Source organism: Antechinus flavipes, chromosome 1 (genome assembly GCF_016432865.1).
Source record: "Antechinus flavipes isolate AdamAnt ecotype Samford, QLD, Australia chromosome 1, AdamAnt_v2, whole genome shotgun sequence".
Lineage (NCBI taxonomy): Eukaryota > Metazoa > Chordata > Mammalia > Dasyuromorphia > Dasyuridae > Antechinus > Antechinus flavipes.
In genome coordinates, this window is record NC_067398.1 from 713,718,097 (window position 1) to 713,742,277 (window position 24,181).

Here is a 24,181-nt window from a genome sequence, read left to right on the forward strand (position 1 = left end):
GGGCCAGTGCAGACTCCGCTCCGCTCCGGCGGCTCCAGGCCGGGCCGCGCGCCCTGCCGGCTGCCCTGTCCCCCCCAGGGGCGGGGCCGGGGCGGGGCGGGCCGAGCGGGTCACGGCGCTGGGGGGCGGGGATAACCCCTCACGTGGAGCCGATGAAAGGGCCGAGGCGCGACGGCTCCGGGAGCCTCCTCGGAGCGGAGCCTGAGACCCACAAAGCCTTCGCCGCCTCCGCCGCCGCCGCCATGGGGCTGCTGTGACCGGCCGGCCCTCCCGCCCCGGCCCCGCGCCGCCGCCGCTCCGCCCGCCGCTCCGCCTCCGCCCCGCGACTATGCCCGGCCGCCGCTGCCGCCCTCCGCGCCCTCCCGCCGCCGCCCGACCATGAGGCCGCGCCGCCGCCGCCGCCCCCGGGCCCGGCCGCCCCCGCGGGCCCCGGGCGGCCTGCCGGGCGGCGGGGCCGGGGCCCGGGGCGCGGTGCGGCCGCTGCCGCTGCTGCTCGGGCTGCTGCTGGCGGCCTCGGGCCCCGGCGCCGCGCGGGCCAAGGAGACGGCGTTCGTGGAGGTGGTGCTGTTCGAGTCGAGCCCCAGCGGCGACTACACCACCTACACCACGGGCCTCACGGGCCGCTTCTCCCGGGCCGGGGCCACGCTCAGCGCCGAGGGAGAGATCGTGCAGGTAGGCAGCGGCCGGCTCCGTGCTCGCCTCCCCTCGCTAGGCTGCCGTCCCTGCGCGGGGCCAGCGAGGCCGCTGAGGCCCGGGGAGCCCCCGACCACCTGTGGCCGGCCCGGACCCTCTGGGCTCCGCACGTGGGCGGGGGGCCGCCGGGCAGGACCCCCTGTGCCGCCCGGGCGAGGACTCGGGAGCCCACTTTGCCCCGAGACCGCTTCCCTTTCCTCGGGGCTCAGGGAAGGTTTTGGGGGAAGAGCCGTTCCCAGATCCCGGGGCAGTCCCTGTAGCCCCAAAGTCAGCTGCAGACCCCGGTCGGAGGTCCCGGGGTGCCCTGAGCATCGGTGGGAGAGATCAGCAGGTTTCGGAATCGGCGAGCTCTTGGGCTGGGTTTAGGACAGATTCCTGCCCCATAGTAATTAAGGAGGACGGGAGACCTTCCTTCCATCCCTGCCAGAAACTCTTGCTGGGAGACGGAGGTAAGCTGGGATCGCCCGGCCTCCCTCCCTTCCTACCAAATGAAAAGGTGTCTGCATTCCACTGGGAGTCTGATAGGGAGGGATTAAAAAAACAAGCAGCCCGGGCCCTTTGAAGGCCTGGCTTGATTGCCCCGGGTTGTTTACTTGGCCAGGTTTACCCTTTCCCTTCCTAGGATTTGGGGACCTCCACTGGGCTGGGGAGTGTCTGTGAGCCCAGGGGGACTGCTGCGGGGGGCAGGATGGGCAGGCTTGCGATTTGCCATCTAGTCCCTGCTCATTCCGCCTTGGTCTGCTCCACTTCTGCCTGAGGCTTTGGATAATAAAGGAACTGGATCCTAAGCAGTGTTATTATTTCTACTTCTCGCCGCTGCCAGGTTTGGGCAGCGCCCCCTCCCCCCAGCAGTGCCCCCTGCACCTGGCCTGGGAGGGTGACAGCATGTCCTTTCCTCCCCCACTCCAGACTTCTGTGGGGTGAACAGGAGGGAAATGGAGGTCTTGTTTGATTTCTGGGACTGGGAACACTTTTAAAGACTCACAGTTTTTAATCATGTCGTAATTATGGTCTTTAATTATATAAGCTTTCATCCAATGAGCCTGCTTTGGTGACTGTTCCAAAATCCTTCTTTTACACCAGCCTTAAAAGTACCCCCAGTCCCCCTTTCTTACGTGGCTCTCTGTCTGAGCTAGTCACTAGGATCCTGAAGATTTTTCAGAAAAGGTCTTGTTTTTTCCAGCTCCCCCTGGACCTACTGGGGTGCTCCACCTTTTTTCCTGGAGCCCCATGAACATTTTTGATGTTTCTTCTTAGCATTTTGACCAAGCAGGACTTGTGCGGGGAGTTAGCGAATCCAAATGGTTAGTCCTTCCCTCCACTTGGAGCTAATCTCTGGTTATTCATTGAATACAAAATTAGCAGTTTCAACACACCATTTATAACTTTTATCCTTTTGAGGAGGGAGATAATGTGTGAATTTGGCAGAAGGAGGCCATTCTTTATTCTCTTTTGAGACTTTTGAAGTGCTTATCTAACTCCTTTTGTGGTCCATTAGCCTGGCCAAAAAAATTAAGTCAACAATTGCTAAGTAAAGAGAAAAGGACTTAAATGGTATTTAATAAGGTTTGCCTGTTAAGCAATCACTGAGAGGTGTCTAAAATTCACTTGTAACTGCTGGAAAGTTGTTCAGGTGATCAGAATGCTGGGGACAGACCTTCCTCACTGGTCTCTCTTCAGTAACTGTTCACTCAGCCCGTCTTCCATTTCAGGGAGCCCAACATGCCCTGTGTGTGCATGTAGCACTTGTGTGCACACCTCTGTGTGCAAGTGCGCGTGTATCTATGTGTGTTAGTAGAAGGGCGACACATCTTATTATTGATAGTCCTAGCCAAAAAAAAAAAAAATCCAAAAAACCTCTGATGAAGAAACACATCAGCATTTTGCTTTAGGAAAAATATTTTAAGGCTCTTAATCTATAAATATAAACACACGTATGTGTGTATATGATACAGACCTATGTAAGAGTAGTTAAAATATCTACATGTTTTAACTTCTAAGAAAAGTTCTGCAAAATGAAACATACTAAAGCCTTATAGGATTGTGACCCATCCTTTACCAAAAAAGAAAAGTTTGTTTTTGTTTGTTTCTGAAAGGTGAAATGAGGTTTTAAAATTGAAAAATTGGTATTTCCAGCAGCCAGTTCTGTGGAATTGCTCATGATTTGGAGAGCTGCCCATTGGGCTATTATTTGCCCATAAAGGGACATATTCATTTGTGTGTGTGTATGTCTGTATATGTACACATACATAGAGGAGCATGCTCTGTTCCATTTGGGTGAAGGGCTGCCTGATGTACTTATCATGGCTATTGATATTGATATTTTAATAACTCTTTTAAGGTTTGAGAAGCTCTTTGCTTGAGTATATTATCTCATTTGGCCTCTCCAAAATCTAGATGTTGTATTATTAATAATTATTATATCTCCATCATACAGAAGAGGAAACTGAGAGTTGTTAAGTGACTTGACCGGGAGCCTTACTGTACTTGGAAATTTTGTTTCCCCATCTTTGTGGGCTTCTATCAGGCTTCACTGCCTTGCATCTCCTGTCGTGTATAATAGGGAAGGGGGTGGACGGATGACAACATGGGCTACCTTGCAGCTTTCCTTTCTCCATCTGCAGAGTGCTTACTTTCACCTAGCAGCACAAAAGCTTTCCTGTACAGAGAGCATTTGTTATTTCTAGACCTTGTTTTTGGAGCAGACTTAAACCTTTGGGGTTTTTTTTTAATGAACTCTCCCCTTCTCCCCCCATCTTAAACTCATTTTCTTAGACATATTGATACATATTTCAGCATCGGACCAATTAGTTACTGTTAATGAGCTCATTATCTGAAACTCTTTCAGACTTGGCAATGCCCATCCCAGGGCTAGTGATGTTAAATCAAGACCTGATTAAACACTAGCTAGGGGTATGGGTTTGTTAAACAAACAGAAAAAATTTGCATAACCAGAGATGAAAGAGCCTGTTTTAAAGTGGAAGTGCATTTCTCTTGAAAGTCAAATATTTAGAAAGGCTTGAGAAATTCGTTAGCAAAAGGAATCCAATACTAAGTTTTTTATATAACTTTTAAATTCTGTGTTTGGATTTTTGTGTTGTGAATTGGTCTTAAAGGTTGAAGAAAGCTGGGGATGTTTAGACAAGAGTTAACTAGTCCAAGTTAGCTCTTTGGGGAGGGGAAGGTACCAACGATCTCTACTGAAGGTAACTCTCCTACCTTTGAGTTTAGAAAATGACATCTCTGGCCTATTATTGGTGCGTCGGGGCATAGAATAGGCCCAAACGCTGCCTTTGCCTCTCTATTTAAAGTTGGGCTTTGTGGACCTCTAAAAATGGACTTGGGTCAATCTAGCAGCTGAAGTGGATTTAGATTGTGCTGGTTGGTGTATGTCTTGGAGTTAAAATGAAGCCTTTAGATGAGAAACATTTTTCTTTCCCCCAGTTTTATGACTGGAGGCTTTGCTAAGTGTTGTTGTCACATGCCCAGCATGGAAGGCATTTGGTTCCTGGATCTTCTAGATTTCACGTAGGGGAAACCCAAGCTTTGGGATAGAAAGGAGGATGGGGAAAATTATGGTGTTCGGCTCATCTTTCCCTGTGGAATTTGAGCTATTCCCGTACCTCTTGTTGTTGCTGAGTAACAATGGTTTGTCTGGTTACTCGTTGTGCAGCATGATCCCTTGCCAGGTGCAGGCCTCCTTAATGGCGATTAGCGGGAGGACCATCCTGGTAGAATGTAAGCTACCTGAAGGCAGGACGTATCTGACTTATTTTTTAATCTGCTTCTCTTGTGCTTGGAACATGGAAACTCTTAGTTTTTATTAATTTTTGACTGCTGAGACAAGGACAGCTCTGTAGTTAGTTGACAAATATTCGATTGTCTCCTAGGTGCTTTGGGGAAGACAGATATAAGATACGGTCCCGTAACTATTAAAAGTAGTTTTTCCACAGCCGCAGTGATAATAAGAGCCACCATTACTCAGGAGAATGTTTTGGACAAGTGATAGGTTTGGAGGTTGTGTGAAAAGTCCAGAGCCTCCAAACAGACTGAGCTTACCTTATCAGAATCAGAAATCTGCCAGGGATTATGGGTGTTTATGGTGAGGGGGAAACTTCCACATTTGTTGACCTCTGAAAGGGAGAAGGAACATGCCTTTTGGTTTGTAGCCCCCTCACAAACACTGTCATTAGTTCCCCCGTTTTACAGATGAGGCGGAGAGAAGTAGCAGGGCTTGTGTGGGTCCGAGAGGAGGCAAAGTCAAGCCTGGAGGCCAGGTTTGTGGAGTCTCATGTTTGAGATGAGATTTACTAGTGTTTTGAAAGTTCCCTTTGGAATTCCTGAGATCTCCTTGGTTGTGAGGTATTCTAAGGGCCGAGGAGGTTTTATGAGGCAGGCATTTTTTGATGGGCCCTTGAGTTGGACATTTCATCAATTACTTGTCCCTAGAAGCAATGCCTTTAAACTGGGCTTTGTGTTCCAGCGTAATCAATAATCAGAGCATAACCTGTCTTCAAACTTGCTTTGTGTGTTTCCCCGTGTCTCCTCTCGTGATTCTGGAATGTGGGGCTGCAGGTGGTTGTAAAAATGGTATTTTGATGAAACCTAGAGTTACGAGAATGTAAGAAACAGAGGTCAAGCCCTTCCTTTCTCACTGAGGCATTGAGACCTAGAGAGGGCACAGTGAGACCCGGAAGCGCCCCGTCCATCAGCCCATGAATGGATGTTGACCAATATGACCTTTGGCAGAGTTTGGGGGGCACCTGCTATATGGGCTCCATATAAGGCCTTGATCCTTTGTTGATTTTTTTGGTAAACCGGATGTCCCTTCTTTTGGACTTTTTAGGAAAGGTTCCATTAACCTAACATTAAATATGGCCCGATGTAGATGGAATTGTGAGAACCAGGCATTTTAAAGTGATCTTGGCCTTGACTGCCTACTTTTTCTAGTTGGATGAAACTTGGAGACCTTGTGCCTGTCTGGCAAATGTTGACTCTTAGAGACCCCCACAATTCCTGTGGGAATTCAGAGGTGATCGGGGATGGGGAAGTTCATGGTTAGGAGCACCCAGACTTGGTGACTGACGGCAGAGAGAAAACCCTAACTTCCACTGAGGAAGATCTTGACAAAACGTTTCTTTTTTTCTGTTCTGGGATGGAACCAGAACCTTCTTAAGCAGCAGTCTGCCACTTTGGGGAGAGAGGAGCCTGAAGTTGGGATCCCCCTTGTCACCATAAACTTTCTCCATGATACAGTGGTGTTCTTCAGGCATGGGAAGGGCTTTCTGATTCGGGACACTCCTTTCCTTGGCCTCAGATTTCGGGGAGCCATTTGAGAGAAACCCAACCCCAAAGTTTCCCCTAAGAGCTCCTTTCCTGTCACCAGTTTCCTTACACAGACCTAGTCTCCAATGATGGGTTCTTTGATTTACCCCTCTATTGTCCAGACTCAAAAATAACCATTTTTCTTGGTGGGACTTGAGGCAGCCCAGTATGACACAGGCATGTCTTCCGAGACTCTGGCCTGCTTTTCCTCCTTTCCCATAACTGAGTGTACATGATCTTTACTGTTTTACCTTCTGGACTAATGGTGCTTCTGGAGCTATCATATCTCCCTCCTGAAGGAGGGAAGCACAAATCAGGGCTTCTTTGTTCTATAAGTAACTTGAACGGAATGTTTGAAAGTCTGGTCTTTAGTTGCTGTATTGACTCATGACGGTGAGGGGGGAATTAGGTCAGTTTCTTTCTTTTTTTTTTTTTTGGTTCAAGGAGAGAACTTGGTGTTTTTATAACCTAAGTTTTGTCCTTTTGGTGATGGTCTTCCCTTCCCCTCTCCTCCCCACCTCCAGCAGAGAGTAGCCACGGTATTTGCTTAGAAACTTGAGGTGTCAAATAGATTTTGCTGGTCTTTTGAAATCAGGTTGGAAAATACCCCAGAAGTGACCTTTTTTGTGATATGGGTGTGCTCCTGCTAAATTGGACTAAGTGATTGCAACTGGGTGTCTCTAACTGTAAGATCAGATGATTGGATTTGAAATCAGGGCATCTACCTTGGAGTCTTTCCTTATCACTTATCAGGGTATTGTACTAAATCGGAGGCACTTAACCTGGGGTCCCTGAACTTGTTTGTTTAATGTTTTGATAACTGGATTTCAATGTAATTGGTTTTTCTTTTACTCTCATCTTAGGCATTTTAAAACATTCTTTGAGATGAGGTCCATAGTGTTCACCAGACTGAGGTAGGAGTTTGGGACCCAGAAAAGGTGAAGGAGCCCTGGCTTGGAGGAGGCCATGGTGACTCAGGATGGTGGCTGAAATTGTCCTGAGGGAGGTGCCCGCTCCATGTACAGGAGGTTGGGGGGAGGGGACATCCTGAAAAGAGCTCTGGGGGGAAGGGATGAAATAGGATGTCTGTCAGAGGAGTTGGGTGATTTTATTTAACTTCCAATATAGGGCAAATTTAGCTTTTGAAATTCCCCACTTTAAAATACCTGTGACCATACAAGCTGCACATTGAGTCATTTCTAGCTTTGCCCTTCTTTCTGGGGAGAGCATTGTTTGGGATTATCTTTTGGTTCTCTACCTGGTTTTTTCAGTGTGGGCCAGGCAAAAAGCTAGTGGAGGGGAAGAGATGTGAGTTCACTTGCTCTAATATGAATTTGGGGTACAGTTGCTCCCAATTTAGATGTTGGCTCTAGAATCAATCAAGAGGAAGGGCAAGTTTGTGTTGAAAACTGGATCTGTATTTGCATATTGGTGATCAAAGAGGGTTCTAGTTCTAGAGTTCTAGGATGCTAAGATTTCAGGCCGTAGGGAGGTAGGTTCGTGTGTCTAGAAAACATCGACTCTGAAATTTGCTTTAGCTTCGGCTATAGAAGGAGCAGAATTTGGGGATGGAGGTGTATTCTCTTGCAAAGCTTGCTTTGGTTGTGCTTTTTGCAGAAGACACTGATGGCTAGGGGTGATAGAGGTTCTTGGAGTACCTTGAGTTTTGAGTATGTGAAAAGAGTACAAAGTTGGCCCTAAAGTTTTTGGTCAAGCAGCCATTGATTGGACCTCCTACTTCTGGGTCGGAGAGTGGAGTGGGCGCTAGAAAGACAAAGCTGAAGAGCCTTTTGTTTTCAAGGAACTCGTTAAAATTTTTTTTTGAAAAGCTGAACAAAAATCCCATTCCATATACAAAGTTGAACCGCAGAAGATAATATATGAGCCCGTGAATCTTTGTACTTAAGGGATGTGACATCACTTTCAAAGCTGTCCTTTTTGTCTGTGTTTTGTTCTGTTCTGTGCCTTTAAAAAATGCTTCAGCGACCCTCTTCTGTGTTTCCCTTTTTCCTTTGACAACACTGTTGGCAGCTCTCCATTTTTCCCCAACTCCTTCTCTCATTTTTTTTTTAAAAGAAAAACAAAACCCTCATAACCAGTGAGCATTCTCAAGCCAAAGCAATCCAGAGGCCATGGCTCCCGTGCCTTGAGGTGGTGCCATCGGTTGGAATCTTCATTGAGCATTGCATTGATTGAGCTTCTTGAAGTTTTGGGCTACTTTCTTTTATATGGTTCCCTGTATAACTTGTTTTCCAGTTTACTCTGCTATGAAGGAACTTCTTCTAAGGGCCACCTAGAACACTGGTGCTCATTAGGTGGCTTGGGTCTGTATAGTTCTAGCAAAATCCATCTGAAGCTAGTACTATGTGGATACTATCTAAACTACCCTTAGAGAGCTTCCTTAGATATTTAAAAAAAAAAAAAAGAAAGAAAGAAAGAAAGAAAAAGGAAGGTAGGGAGGGTGGAATGAGGGCTGCGGGTGGCCTAGGCCTTGGGTTCTGGTATGGAATGAAGTTCAGTTTCACCAACATTTATGAAGGTCTGCTCTGGGTTGGCCTTTGCCCCAGGAGCTTAAGGAGTTCCAGGCCAGGTCTATTTCAGAAATAACTTGAGAATTTTGAAGTTTTCTTTTTGGTTACTCAAGTATCTAAATCAGTTCAGTGAACATCAAACTTCATATATAGTGTGCTAGGCCTGAGGGTGGATACAAAGACTAAAGCAAAGTCTTCCCTGGAGATTTGGGGGAACGATATGGATAAGTATGTCTGTGGGAAAGGGGGGGAGGGAGAAGCTCTGAGGAAATACAGTAGACATATAGGTGCATTCATTTAATACAAAATAATCTCAAGAAGTCGAGGGCAGTGATCACTTTGGGCTTTAGGATTGGGGCACTTGAGAGGGCCATTTGGAGGACAAGACTCTTTTTTTCCCATCAGCACCTAACATATGGCTAACATAATAGCTTAATAATTTTTGGATGAACTTCGAAAGCTGATATTTAGATTCAGATTTTTCAGTTTAAAAAGGGAATGGCAGTGTTATCAGTCTCCCCTATTAAGAGTATTTCAGTCTCTTTTTGTCCAACCTAAGGTTACAGCATTAAGTATGCCTCTGCCTCTTTAGAGTGTGGATGATTGAAGGCTCTGGTTGTGGTGGTAATTTTTGCATTTCCTGACTCTTGTGTTTAAATTTGCAGTCTCAACATTGCATCACCATAGGTTTTCCCATTTAATGAATATTTATGTTGAGACTAGTGCTATACGAATAGACTGGTTTCTGCCTTGATTATAGCTTGCTGTGTAGCGTGGCCAAAAATGCCCTACAGACAACAAAGTTGGCACATGCCCTTAGCACGCCAAGGACTGGCGGATGTGGTTATAAAACTTGGTGACTGGTACTTTCGTTGCCATGACAACTTTTTTGGGGGGAGGAGAGGGTTCAAAAATAGCAGTGGGATGGGGGGGCAGGGTAGCTCAGAGCCATTTATGATTTTTCTAAGGAAAATGTTCATCGCCCCATAAGAAAATTTTGTAGAAGATAATAAGGTTAGTATAAGCTTGTTGAGGATGTGGATTTTATTCTTAGATAACACATTTCTGTAGTTGTTTCTCACTTATTGTACTCTCAATCATCTCTGGGTTCCAAGTTGGGCCCTTTAATATACAGGCAGTTCTTGAGTTATGTATCTCCAGCTTGTATAGGCATCCCCGGTGCATGTTCAGGCAGCCACAGGAACTCTGTTTCTTTCCCTGCTCAATGTTGGGAATTTCCTTGTCCACCGTGCTTCCCATCCTTAGAACGGTTACACTTTCCCGTTCCCACTCTCCCAAATTCTCCAATGCCGTTGTTACAAGAACGAAGAATAAATCCTTATACGTTGGTGTAGTCATTTCCTGACTCTCATCAGGGGGACCTTGGAGAGAGCCAGTCTAATCCTTCCAGGCAGCTGGGAATTAAAGAGGTTGTGATTTGTCCCCCCTCGTATGTATAGAGGGACCAGGTTTTGAATCCAGGCCTCTTTTGATTAGGTCTCATTGGCTTTGTGCTTCTACCCATGCATCACCAGGCAGGAAGATCTTGCTTCCATTGCTGGGGAAGATATTTCTGGCAGATCTTAACTTGGAACTCCAGATGGATCTCCTTAGGAAAATATTTCTCGATGTGGTTAGGAACATAATAGAGTTCCATTCTTATACAATAAAGTTCAAGTAGAAAGTTGTCCTGACTCAGAATCTGGGTTCAAGTCTCGTTTAACATACATTAGCCATCTGACTACAGGCAAATTTCTTTACTTCTTGGGCTGTAGAGACTCTCTTTGAGTTCTTAACTGGAGTTCAGTTGCTGTCTTACGTTAACAGGGGCCTTTTCTCATTGGAGAGCTCCCTGCATCATTGAAATCCCAGAGCCTTACCCAAAACACCTCAGCCATTTGGATGACTGCAAGAAATATTGATCACTTCAGTATCACTAAGTTTTCTGACCCGCTGAAGCATTGAAACATTGAAAAATGTAGCCATACTGAATGGAAACCTTCCTCAGAGGACTTCCCTGCTGCCTTAAACAAGACATTAAGCATAATTTGGCTTCTTGACAGCTCTGGCTCACCATCACCAAGTTCTGTTCTCCCGTGCTGTGATATGAGGGAATGAGGCTGCTGGGGCCTAGTGAAGTGGGTAGGGTGGTTTGACCCAACATGGCCCAAGCAACCCTAAGCAGCATGGGAAACTTGAGGTCATCTTATCTTGACTAATTTTCTGCTCGGGATGGGTCTCCCTTTCTCATTTCTCTGGCTTTCAGGTTTGTTAGTCAAGTATTATTATTTTTTTTAATCTGCAGTCTTTTGAGTGAGAGAGGAGACCTTTTAGTGCTCTTGTGAGCAAAGTGTATGTAGTTGACCAATGGGCCTGCATGGAAGCTGGGGCTTTGAGCCCTCGGGAGTGAGAGATTAGTGTTCAAAGAAGCCAGGCTTTTGTGGCCTGGCCAGGGGTTCAACCCCTGTTTCTATGAGAAATCTAGTTCCTGATAAAATAAGTGAAAGTGCTGCTATGAAGGAATCCCATCATCATGTCACATCAAGTCTGCCTTGGTGCTCAGATCAGTACCCACTGCCCTTTGCAGCCCTGAGCTCTGAGGAGGGACCCGAGCCGGGCTGTAACCTCTTCCTGCTGTATTGTTTTTGTACTTCTTTGGCTTTCTCCATCATGCCCTTCTGCTGGCTACCTTCTAGGACCTTTCCTCTGTAGATTATGTACATTTTATCCAGTTTATAACTGGTTTGGGCAGCTATAAGTGGCTCAGGAGGTAGAATGACAGACCTGGTGTCAGAAGGCTCATCTCTCTGAGTTTACACACTTACTGTGTGACTCTGGACAGGTCACTTTACCCTTCCTGCCTCGGTTTTCTCATCCGTAAAATGAGCTGGAGAAGAAAATGGCAGACAATTTTAGTATACTTGTCAAGAAAACCTCAAATGCTGTCACAAAGAGGGACACTGTTGAAATGGCTCAATGGCAATAAAGAGATCTTGTTTGAATGTTGTTTTTCCCATGAGATTGGTAGTGCTCTGAGGGCAGGGACTGTTTTTTGTCTTTCTACCCCCAGAGGCTTAGCGCTATACTTGGCTCTGGCAAGTGCTTGATAAACATTCCCTGACTGGCTTTTCTGTGCTGAGTTTGGCGTATATAAATAGACAAGGCGATGGCTGCTCCCCAGGAACTTGCCTAGTTTGGGGAAATAGCACATTTTAGAAGATTCCCCTGCAGGACTGTGGGGACCAGGCCCAGGGGTCTTGAAGGGTGGGTCTGTAGGGCAGGTGAGAATGGCTGGTAAGTTGGAGGATCTCCCAAGAGGATGGATAGAGGTCAGCCTTACTAGAAGGTCTGAGGATGGTGCCTCTCTACTCATGTAATTTTTTTCCCCCGAGGCAATTGAGATTAAGTGACTTGCCCAAGGTCCCACAGCAAGGAAGTGTTAAGTGTCTGAAGTCAGATTTGATGTTAAGTGTCTGAGGTCAGATTTGAACTCCTGACTTCAGGGCTGGTGCTCTATCCACTATGCCATCTAAGCTGCCCTTCATTTAAGCAATCTTGTGAGTGCTTATGGCCATCCCGCTGGGGGTGGGATTCTCTTCCTCCCCCCAACACTAAGAAATATGGGAACACAACTCATTTTCAAGTGGGAACTGCCTGTGTTCATCTGAAAAACTATTTTGGTTCTGTACAGGTTTTTACATTTGTTTCCCAAAAAAGTGTTTTGCTGTGTCTCCAAGGTGTTAATGGTGATCTCATAGCCAAAATACAAAACTTGTCAGAAAGCAAGATTTATTTGTAATTGTAAGAAACAGTAAAATCCCATGTATATGGTGTAGATTAGGACCTCAGGCAATAGAATGAGTTGGCAAAGAACTAGTGAGGAATGGATGATAACTTAGCCCCCATGATGCATCGGTACCTATGCAGCATCAAGAAATTTAGAGCCAGGGCCCCGCATTTAGGTAGATCTTCCAGAGAATTTGAAGGAGGAAGGATATGAGCATTAGACTCGAAGACTTGAGCAGGAATTATGCAAGGAAAAGGTCCATATCCTTTGAACAGGAGTTCCCATTATTGGGTTTATACCCCCAGGGAGCTAATTCAAGATAATAAAAGAGTTCCTGATACTCCAGCATATTGACAGCAGTACTTTTGGGGATAGCTAAGAATTGGAAAAAAACAGATGGCCATTGGTTGGGGGATGGCCAAACAAAAATTACAGGACGTGAATGGAAATAGAATATTACTGTGCTGTAAGAAATGATGTGTGATGAATACAAAGAAACACAGAAAGAGCTATACGAACTGATGGAGAGGGAAGTCGCCCAAGCTAAGAAGACAGTGCAACAAGGTAACACGTAAATGTACAATGTTTAAAGAATGTAAATGGAAAGAACAACGACCTACCAAAAAATCATATGTGAATGCGTAAAAACACCAAACAGGATTTGAATGAAGAGAGATGAGAAGTGGGAAATCCAGATGTACACATTGTTCATGGCTTTTTACTTTTTCAACATATGGATCGGTTGTGCTGACTCTTTCCCTCTCAAGAAGAATAGTATTTGTCAGATAGCATGGCTCTGTGAAGGGAGAAGGGTTAGAAACAAGGCATCAAGAGACTTTAAAAAACTTGAAAAAGAAGATTTGGGTAGATTTCAATTAGGATCAATCCATCTCTAAATATTTATTAAGCATCCACTATGTGCCAGCACTGTGCTAAGTGCTAAGGATGCAAAAAAGGCAGAAGCCAGTCCCCTGCCCTCACAGAGCTTCCGGTGTAGTGGACGAGGCAGCATGGAAACATACAGCTGGCGCTAGATAGGATAAATAGGAAACCAGAGAAGGGCCTGGGATAAAGGGGGCTGGGGAAGGCTTCCTGGGGAAGGTGGGATTAGTTGGGACTTAAAGAAGTCCTAGAGGTCAGAGAGCCTTCCAGGCACAGGGGACCTCCAGAGAGAATGCCTGAGACGGAGAGATGGAGGCTCCTGTTCGTGCAACAGGCAGGAGGTCAGTGTGACTGGATCCAGGAATTGAGGGGTAAGCCATTAAAGAGCTCCATCTTGATTTAATCGATGTGGACACATCAAACCCTCCAGCTGTTGCTTACAGACTCCCACATCACTCCCTTCTTTCCTCAGTGAATTTGGTACCTGCCCCTACTCTAAACAGGCTCTCATCTCCTCACTCCTGGTCCATTCCAACAGCCTAGGGGTGGGGTGGGGGAGCAGGGACATCAGTCTGTCTCACACCGCCCCCCCTCCCAATCCATCCTCCATTCAGCCACTACAGGGATCCCCTCTATTCAATAACACCAATGGCTCCTTAAGGCCCACAGGATCAAATACCAAATGCTTTGTTTGGCCTTCAAAGCCCCTGATAATCTGACCCCTCACCCCTTTCCAGCCTTTCAGACACCTTAGCCCTCAATTCCTGGATCCAATCACACTGACCTCCCGTCTGTTGCACGAACAGGAGCCTCCCTCTCTCCGTCTCAAGCATTCTCTCTGCAGTCCCCTGTGCCTGGAAGGCTCTTTGACCTCTAGGACTTCTTTAAGTCTCAACTAATCCCACCTTCCCCAGGAAGCTGGTTTTTTCTTAACCAGATCTGCTTTTTTTTTTTTTTTTTTTTTTAATGGAGTGCGTTCTTCTCAACAGGCCCTGAGAATTGCATGGTTTGAGGACATTCTGGCTGTGAATGTTGAAGGAACTGGCTGGGCTGGCACGTGATGGAGCTCCAGCTGGAGCCCAGCTCTTAGGGCCCTTGAGACCCTCTGTGCCCTGACCATCCTGTCAGGATAAGGATCTTGCTGGACTCTTATTGATATATGTGCAGATTGTGGTGCCCCCCCCCCTCCCCCAGTCTTTTTTTCCCTCGCCACCTCTTGTCCTTGACCCTTCTCCTGAGTCTTTGTAAGGACTGACCAAGGCCTCTGGAGGACTTCCTTCAGGTCTTTTGAGTGAGGCTGTTCTTCCTCACTGAATGGCCAGGCCATGATCTCTCCAGGTATACCGTGTCTTTTAGGCCCTTTTATTGGTGAAATACCACAAGGCTGTTCATCGACATCCTGTACAAAGCTTGAGTGAGCAGAATGATAGAACATAATATGTAAGAGGCGTAGCTATAATCTAAAACTGAATTCCTTGTCCCAGAGGAGAAAGCACAAGCGAATTCAGCTTTTAATTCAATTTGCATTTTCCCAAAGCAAATACTTTATCAGTCTTAATCCTCCAAATATGCTATTTACTTTACTTCCAAATGGGACTGAGAGGCAGGCTTTGGGTTTGTTTGTTTGGTTTTTTTTTTTTTTTTTTTTTTTTTTTTTTGCTTCTCTTCCCTCCCACCTTCTTCCCCCATATTGTGTGTTTTGCTTACATGGAGGGAAGTTTGTCTCTATACTTAGATGGTATACTCACCATCTATTCTACGCTTAAAGTGGATTTTCTCTCTAGAGCAGAGAATTTCTCTGTAAAATGTTCCTGTTTTGAGTAAGTAGGCGAGGCTCAGGACCCCTTTCTTCTGCTACAGATGTCTGAGCAGCGAGGTGTGCAGGGCAATGAATGCGGAATCTGGAGGCATCAAGAACCGAACTCACATCCTGCCTTGTTAAGTGTGAGACCCTTGGCAAGTCATGCTCTCAGCCTCAATTTCCCCATCTATAAAATGGGCTCTATAACAATATCTCCCTCCAGGATGGTTGTGAGGATCATATGAGAAGATGTTTGAAACCTCTCTGCAAACCTTAAAGTAGCTTGCTAATGCTAGCTATTGATGATAATAATGATAATTATAATTATTCCCATTGTTGTCTTCATCATTGTCATCATCTATACCACCAACTCTGCCATTTTTGTTACTGGCAGCTCCTTTGCTATGTGCTCATCATGGGAATACATATACAAACAAACAAAAACCCCACATACAAACAAAAGAAAGCTGGTCCCTGACTTCCAGGAGTTTCCATTCTAATGGAGGACTATCATGCTGAAAAGGGAGCTGAATGTGGGGGGGCGGGGAGAGGAGAACTGAAGGTCACTCAGTCTGGGTCCCTCCCCCCAAGGGAGAAGGGGGAGGATGAGGAGCTGGCGTGTAAAGGGTGAGAGGGCAACTGGCAGGAAAGGACAGACAGATAGAAGCAGGGGGATGGAAATGAAGGTGGTCTGCCCCTGGAGGGAGATGGGGAGGGGTCGGTTTATTTTACTGTGGCTCTAGAAGAAGGATCAGGAAAGGCAGTTGGAGTGAAGGTAGGATACACCTTTTCAGGTATGTGGACCCAAGAACACAGGAAGAGCCCAGGCCAGGTTGGTCACAAGATCTCCTCAAGCATTTTGATCCCAAAACTCTTGACAATCATTTACTAGTTGAAAGGCTTATGGAGAAGCGGGGAGGCTGGGAAACCACCAAGCACTACCAGCCAGCTTGCTTTTTCTGGGGAAAAAAATCCAGCATTTATTCCTTCTTTCTAGTTATTAGACTGTTAGACCACTAGAGCTGAAGGTGATGGGAGAAGGACCCGAGGCTTCGTCTGCAGCCAGGCCTTGGCTTGAAGTGAGGAGTGGTTTGAGACAGATGGAGCAAAGGCTCTTGGGTAACTTCCTGCTGTATGTGGCATGGGGGAAACACTTTGAACTGAACACTAATAATAATAACACGTTTCATATCGATTCTTATTTGATTCTTACTCTTACTCTCTTTGAACAGCAATGTCTTCTGTAAAATGGGGTTAATAAATTTCATAGTCCTGATAAAAAGTCTATGGGAATGGAATGCCAAATTTGTTTCTAAGCCAGCTGTTCTTCCTCCTATGCTGGGCTGCTTCTCTGTCCCAACAGTCTATGGACGTCCTATGAGCAGGGAAACAAGGGGAGAGCAAGTGGTCCCTCCAGGAGCCTCTAATCTGAGGGGAAACAGGGTTCTTTATGCCCAGATTATTAGGCTTTTCTCGCCGCTCTGATTCACAGCAGAGAAGGGCCAGGTTTGAGGTGCAGAATGTAGCCTTGTGTGCTCCTGGCTTGACTACAATTTTTTTACAGGGTGTAAGGGGTGGCGAGGATGTTTTTAAAGAAGGCATCTCCCCCTGGGCTGTGAGAGCCTGCGGCCCATCGAGGCCACCCTCCTAATGTCCACGTGAGACAAGGTACAGTGAGCTTGTGGAATTTACCGGCTCACGGAACCGTCACTTTTCTGAAGCAGGCTTTGAACCCTGACCTTCTGGATTCCAGGTCCAGTAACCTCCAAAACTCGAATCGAAAACTCTGGTGGCCCCGGCCTTCCAGAGTTGGGTGTGAGCAGGACCTCATCCAGTCTGGGTTAGAAAAACTTTACCCAAGCAAACAGATAGTCTCTCTTGCCATGACAGCTGGGCCGGCCTCCCTTCCCGCCTTCTCCTCAGCCTTCATTCACCTTTGCAACTTAAAGGGACCTGGGAGGATTTATTGACTTTAGGTCCCAAGGTGCTATTTTTGGAGTTTCCCCTACATTGTTCTGTTCAAAATGTGACTTAACTAGATTCTGTAGAAAGAACTGAGTTTATGGTGTTCTTAGGAGCACTGACAATCTTGAAAGAGTTAAACTCTAATTAGCTCATTCGTCAGGTATTTAATACCCTTATTAAAACTCAACTGTTGGTTCGCTTTTTTCTTTGGTGAATCCAGTTTCTTGAGGAGCCAGGCCTTTGCTCCACAGATCAGAGGCTCTTTCTCGCGTGTTGAAGCTGGCAGTGCTAGAGGCTAGTTCCTATCTGTGTGACAGCATTTTTAATTTAACAGGACCGCCTTTGATGTTCTCAAATATTTATAGGCAGCTTTAGATCATTCCAGTGTGCTCTCTCTCTCGCTCTCCCTCCCTTTTTTTTCAAACTAGAGCAAAAGTTTTTCCCTGTGCAAAAAAAAAGGCCTTCCTTTTTAGCCTTTCTGTTTGTCTTCACTTCAGTCTGTGGCTTTGGAGAGGGGGCTTCAGCTCCAGCAGCAAACATGAGGTTGACCCTTTTTCTTGTTGCGACATCTGTGCATCATCCAGAGCCTCAGGGTGACCGAGGGACATCAGGTTGGGAGACTGTGTGTTCGACCCCAGACTTTCAGGGAGCTGGATGTTTTCTCAGTAAAATATCACAGAAGTGGAAGCTTGTCACGTTTATCAAGTGTTTTTCCACAGTAACATGGAAAACTGTGGAGTTTTTCCCATGAAGTACTCTCCCCGTTTTGGAGCTGTAGAAACTGATCCCCAGAGTGATTTTAGCTGGGCTCCCGTGACGGCTGTGTGTGTTGGAGGTGGACGGGACTCCAGATTAACGCCATTTTCATCCTGCTCGGATCGGGGTCCAGCTCGCGCTCTCTGGCTTATGTCCCGCGTTAGAGCACAAGCTTCATTTTATCTTCTCCCCACTGTCAGTGCCTTTGACAGTATCTGTTCAAACATTGTAAATCAGAAAAGTTTGAGTCATAAATGCCAGAGCTGGAAGGCACCTCAGTCTAGTCCAAGGGAAACAAAGCTTTTGAACTTTTATAGGGGAGGGAACAGGCCGGGACAAGTTGAGTGACTTGCCCAAGGTCACACGGGTAGGACGCAGCCGGGCCAAGTTTGGACCAGCTTTTTTTGCTTCAGACTTGAGTGCGGCCCCCTACAGCATGGGGATAGAGCAAGTGGGATCCCCCAGTGTTAGACCTGCAGAGGACCAGCAAGCAGACGCCTTCTGACCCCCTCATTTTACTATTTCGGAAACTGTGATGAAGGGGACATGAGTCTGCATGGTGACCTTAGATGAAGGAGGCCCACATCTTGTTGGGACACCTGAGGCAGGACTTCTGTAGCTTCTGGGTAAGATGAAGGTTCATAACCTGGGGCCTGGGATCTTAACAACATTTTGTTTTGATCGCTGTATTTCAGCATAACTTGATTTCCTTTGTAGTCCTATGGATTTTGTACATTTAAAGACATGATTTGGTGGAGGGGCAGTCACAGAGTTGGGCGTGCAACAACAACAGCAAGCAAAACCCAGACAGGTTCTGATGGAAAATCTGAGTTTAAAAAAAAAAAAAAAAGCAAAACCCATCTCTTCCACTTTACTGAATGAGGCCTTGGAGGAAGGGGGAACAGGAGAGGGAGGAGCTGCAGTCCTGGAGTGGTTTTGCTCCCTATTTAGGAGAGGATTTCTCGAGCCAGCAGTTTGTGAGGGAGAAGCAAGTGCTCACGCTCACTGTGGCTCTTATTGCTGGCCACGGGGTCCTGATGGCAGAAACCAGGAAGCCAACTCCTTCCTGCTCATTCTTGATCTTCCGAGCATCTCCCAGTGATTCCGGGAGAACTTGTTTGGAACGGATCAGTTGGGATACGGGTTATCCCTCAGTTACCTCCTGGGGTCAGGGCCGGAGTTGGCACTGCAGGCCTAGTGGAACTGGAGCTATTCCGAATGAGTGATTTGGGCAGACATTTGTTAGTTAGCGATGGCTCTTCTAAAGCAAGCTACACCATAATCAAATCTAGTTGGAGTAAGAGGGGAAAGACCTTCACTCTTAGAATTTGATTTTGCACATCCCCAGTGGCAATGGATTTCTTGCTGCTTGAATTTAAAACTAGAATTGTGAATTAAAACCCTCCTGCAGGCAGGAAGCTAGCCAGAGGACTGGAGGGTCCCCAGGACCATAGTCAGAGCCTCTGATTTAGCAGGCAAGGAAACTCAGGAGGCTCCTAAGGGTTAAGGGACTTGCCTGAGTCAGCAGGGTGACAGTGGGGATATGCACACACAGCCCAGTGTGGCAGAGAGGGCATCCTAACTCTGCTCCTCACTACCTGGGGGACTGGCATTTATGAAATGGGCACCGTGCTGAGTGATGGAGATGCCGAGAAAATTGAGACTTCTTTACTCCTCCGGGGCCTCGGTTTATTCGTCTGTAAAATCAGGAGGGGCGGGGAAGTCGTTGCTCTCTGAAGGCCCTTCCAGTTCCTCCATTCTGAGTGATATTTTGATTTGATACAGATGCCTCTGTTCTGAAGGTTCATTGCCAATAGTATTTGCAGGATTCTTGACACATCGCCTCTTGTCTTGCCAAAAAGATGTCTTTGTGTTGCTAGTGAGGCACACTGTAGATCATTCAGAAGATACTTTAAAAGTTAAAGACCATATGTATGATAAAGGTAAGATTTTATGATATAATTGAATGTGAACATCTTATTATATTTTGTCTTACTAGAAGGCTTTGTCTAGAAGTTCCCCTCCCCCATGAATTTCAGATTACTTTTCTGCTCCCCTTTGTTACTAATGAAGAGCCTCAGATAGAGGGTTGATTGGCTCAAACTGTTTTAAATGTTTAGCTTGCTTTTTAACCACTGGAAACGTATAATCTTGATTTTTTTTTAAGGGTACCACTGACGAGCACCAGTGGGCTAGGCCATTTTTATTTGGCTTTTATATCCAGAATATTTCTTTTGTGGCAGATTTTCCTTCATAAATGTAAACACTAAGACAAGCACATACTGCATTGTTTAATAAGTACATGCTACTTGGCTCTGGAGAAGAAGTTCCAGAAATGTACCGAGTGGCAGTGGGGAAGCCAGTTCTGGATTTAATTTTTGCCAGAGATAATCCAACAAATTTCATTCAACAAATATTTTCTAAGCTAGTATGTACAAGGGACCATGCTAAAGTATTTAGATGATAGAAATGGGGGGAAAAAAAGACAGTTCCTGTCCTCCAAGAAAAGAGTGACACAAAGGATGAAGGAATGGTTTATGAAGAGAGTTCATCTGAGCTGAGTCTGGGAGGGAGGTGAGGCCTTTGAGAGGTGAAAATAAGAAATGACTGAATGGATAAAATCCAATTGAATAGCTGTCTATCTAGTAAAGCACCTACTATGTCCTCTTATTGGACATGCCAAGTTTAGATGACTCTGCTTTTTTGGCACAGGGACAGACCTAAGGGCATGAGATAAAAGCAAAGGGCTTTGTGATATCTGAGATTGGGAGAGGTTCTTGTTTTATGTAGTAAGATATGGAAAGGCATTTAACTTGGACTTTTTGGAAGGATTAGAAACCAAAAAGACTAGGAAGAAGAAGCTATCTGGGAGAAAAGTGCAGGGTGAGGGTAGCATGGAGTCTAGGATGATTGGAGCTTAGACTGCGGGGGTAGGGGGAGAAACGTTGAAATAAGTGGTTCAGCCTGTGAAGGGCCTTGGGCTCCCCTGTTGGGATGCTGACTTTTCCTCTAGGCTGCAGGGAACCATGTTGGGTGTTGAGTTGAGTGCCTCGCTTCATAGTTCTGTATGAGCAAAGTTGGACCTTTGGGTATTGGTGTAAAGGGCTGAAACTTTTGAGTTCATGCACAGAGTTCGGACAACCAAGCAAACATTTATTAAGCTAATTACCAATAAGACAATATTCTATAAGCATATGCTTGGAAAATGGCCCTTCCCACTATTCTGTGCTGGCTCGATAATTGGTATAGACAGAGAATTGTAGGAGGGACTGGGTGGGGGTTGGAGTAAGACAAGCCAGAGTCACTTCTGGGTGGGAGACAAAGAGGAGAGGTCTTGGAGATCCTGTGTCCATCCAATTCACTTCTACCTTTAAAGACCAAGAATAAAGACCAAGGATTTTTGGTTATCCTGACTCCAGCTGATTCTGAGGTATCCAGGGGGCTAACTTGGTCTTCACATATTGGTGTAGGGAGAAGGGCAAGACCTGCTTGGTCTAACCTGGAGGTGGGGGTAGGGCCGGGGAGGGCAGGAGAACTGGAGGTGAAGAGAAGGACAAATCCATGGAGGAGAAGGAATTTCCACCTCTTCCCCCAGACTTTTGGTGGCTGATTTGAAGAGTTGAGGGAGAATCACTTGGGTTTTTAACATGGGAAATAGAATGATGCTACTGGGAATAGTGAGGTCAGAAGGGAAGATTTTTTGGGAATGAAAGTTTTTTGGGACATGGTCAGTTTGTGGTACTGAAGGGCCATCCAGGTGGCAGTTGGAATAACCTCACACTCAATTTTGTGAATCACTTCATGATTTACAAAGTGATTTTTCACAAGTAACACTATTAAGTAGCCAGTGCAGGTATGTATTTCTCCATTTTATAGTGGAGGAGATGGATTCAGAAAGTCAATAAACATTTATTAAGCACCAGGGACAATCATTGCCAAACAGTGGTAGAGTGTTTTGCTCCTCTCTGCCCCATTCCTCTGTGCTGATACTCTCTCCATGACTGTCACAGAGAAGGGAAGTGGAAGTGCCGCAGGGATCCTTGACCTGACCAGTCTTTCTGACTATGTGTCTGAGGAAAATGAATGTGCAGATGTGGTGGCTGCTGCCAGTTTTATGATGAGTCACACATGGCCACACTCTTCCTTGAAGCCAGTGGACATTGGGGATCCCCGAAGTCTGTGGTGGATTTGTCCCCTGTGCACTAGTCCTTGACATCCTTGGCGATTTGATGCTTAAAAGGAAAAGGTTGTGAAATGAGGAATTGCTATGAAAAGCAGCTAATCTTCTGGCCTGATTTTGAGGCAGCTACTCCGAGGCCTCTGTCTCTGAGACCCAACTGGACGTGGGATCCAGCTCTTCAGATGTCAAGTTCTTGGCGGTTTTGCAGTTGGCATTGCCTGTGCCCTCTCCGCACACCTCTTTCCATCCGCTTTTATCTGAGGCGCCATCTTCATTCTTGATTCCGGGGAGAAAAGGCCTAAACACTGAGTAGAAGCCAACAAGCCAGGTCTGGCATGGGTCTCCTGGGTATTGGCAGGGGTGGATTAGGGAGCCCCAGAGGGTGGGGGGGAGGTTCTCTGCATGGCCACCCAAAGATAGAGCGTGACTCGGTGAAGACTGTTTCCGACACCCTGGGGTTCTAGTACCTCAGTAGGGCCTTTTGGCTAAAATGGGCCCAGTGACGTGTTCCTGGGATTTGGTATCCTGCTCCCTTCTTTTACGTATACTTGTAACTGGCTCCCTTTGGTCTGAGGAGAAAACAGAGCAATGTTGAAGCTGGTTCTGCTTATCGTAAGAAGCTTCCTGTTAGCCTTGTTTATTGTCCTTATTTAGGACATTTGCTTTTAGACCAGGAAGCTTTTTAATGGTGTTTATTTTCCCAGAATATAACGGAATCAAACATTGACTATGACGATCCAGTAGGAGAGAGTGAATCAGCTCTGATCTCTCAGCGGCTCCGTTCCTCACGATGATTCCTCAAAGTCCCTTTCATCTTGAGGACCTGGAATTATAGTGGGACTGGAGCTCTAGGGCAGGCAGAGCTTGAGTGTGCATTGTGAGGCTCCACGGAGGGAAACATTGCCTTCGTTGTGAAGCATGAGCCGGACCTTGAGGCACCTCCAGCACGGGAGCCGACCCGGGAGATTACAGCCTGCCTGATTTCTCTGGAGGCCAGTTTGCAATTTCTTTTGGTATTGACAGGAGAACTTAGTGTGGTTTTCACTGAATGAATGAGGAATATATTTTTCTAAATACAGTTAGGGAGCCAAGTGAGCTACATTTGGATAAACTCTGTTTGTTTACAAATTATGTAAGAGAGGGCTCCACCATCAAAGTGTTCTGAGCCAGAATTCCAACCACTTTTCAGAGTTGTAATCAAACTAAACAAACCCTTTCCCTTCGGTTAGAACAGAAGCAGAGGCAGCCTGGGAGACCTCTATCTAGCCACTTCTGGAATTGTGGGAAGGCAGAATATGTAACCAAGGTGAAGAAGCTGTTCTAGAAGTGCTGCTGACTTAAGTACCAGGAATGCCCAGTGTTTTTGTTTAAGAATGATTACTTAGAAAAGGCTGATGGGACTTGTGGCCCTGGTCATGCTCATCGTGTGGACCAGCCCTTTAGAAATTGCCCTAGCCAGTCTAGATCTGGATTCTGTCAGCAATTCAGACTTGTTCAAATTTTGCCCTGGACACTTACTTGATTGATGTGTGACTCTGGGTAAGTTAACAATAGATTCTCTAGCTTAGTTTTCTCATCTGTAAAATGAAGATAATAATAGTATCTGGATCTCAGGGTTATTGTTAGGATCAAATAAAATATGTGTAAAGTGACATATAAAGGGTAGCTGTTGTTATTATTAGAGTTGGAACAGACCTTGGAAGTCCAATCCACATCCGAACTCCAGCTCCCTCTGCAGCAGATCAGAAAGGGCGGTGGGCTCCATCCTATGTTTGAACACCTCCAGGGAGGGGGAATCCAGCCCCTGCTGAGTGAATCTGCCCATCCCTCTTTGAGGAAATACAAATCGTTAGGAAACTGCCAGACATCTACCTTACAGGGTCTAACGAGATAATATCTTAGAGCACTAGATAAATGTCATCGTCGTCATCGTTATTTTCATTGTGAATTTGGTTTAATATTTTTTCAGTTTGTCTATGAAAAGTTTGATTTCAACTCATCGTGTGTCATTTTTTTTTATTTGGGTAAGTCCTTTGTAAAACATCACCCCTTGTTTTTCTGCTCTGAGGTTCCAGATTGCCATAATCAGAACCCTCCCCCCTCTCCATTCTTTTGGGGATTATCACGGCCAACCTGTGTGAGGAACCTTTTCACAGTTACTTAGACTGCCTTTGGACAACCGACACTGATTAGGTGTGCCCCCCTCCCCCACTATAGGATCTGCCACAACTTGGGCTCCCTTAATGCAGCCTTTCAAGCTC

The 24,181-nt window shown here is 46.1% G+C and overlaps 1 protein-coding gene across 2 annotated transcripts in view; it reads left to right on the forward strand.

Annotated features, from left to right (window-relative positions):
- The first annotated feature begins 509 nt into the window (after positions 1-509).
- Positions 510-24,181, forward strand: part of ZNRF3 (zinc and ring finger 3) — a 170,743-nt gene continuing 147,071 nt past the window's right edge. Inside the window, exon 1 of one of the 2 annotated variants that reach the window (XM_051973049.1) lies at positions 510-672. The gene's annotated coding sequence lies outside the window, so the exon portion shown is untranslated. The remainder of the gene's footprint in view (positions 673-24,181) is intronic. The other variant, XM_051973048.1, reaches the window with a different exon arrangement.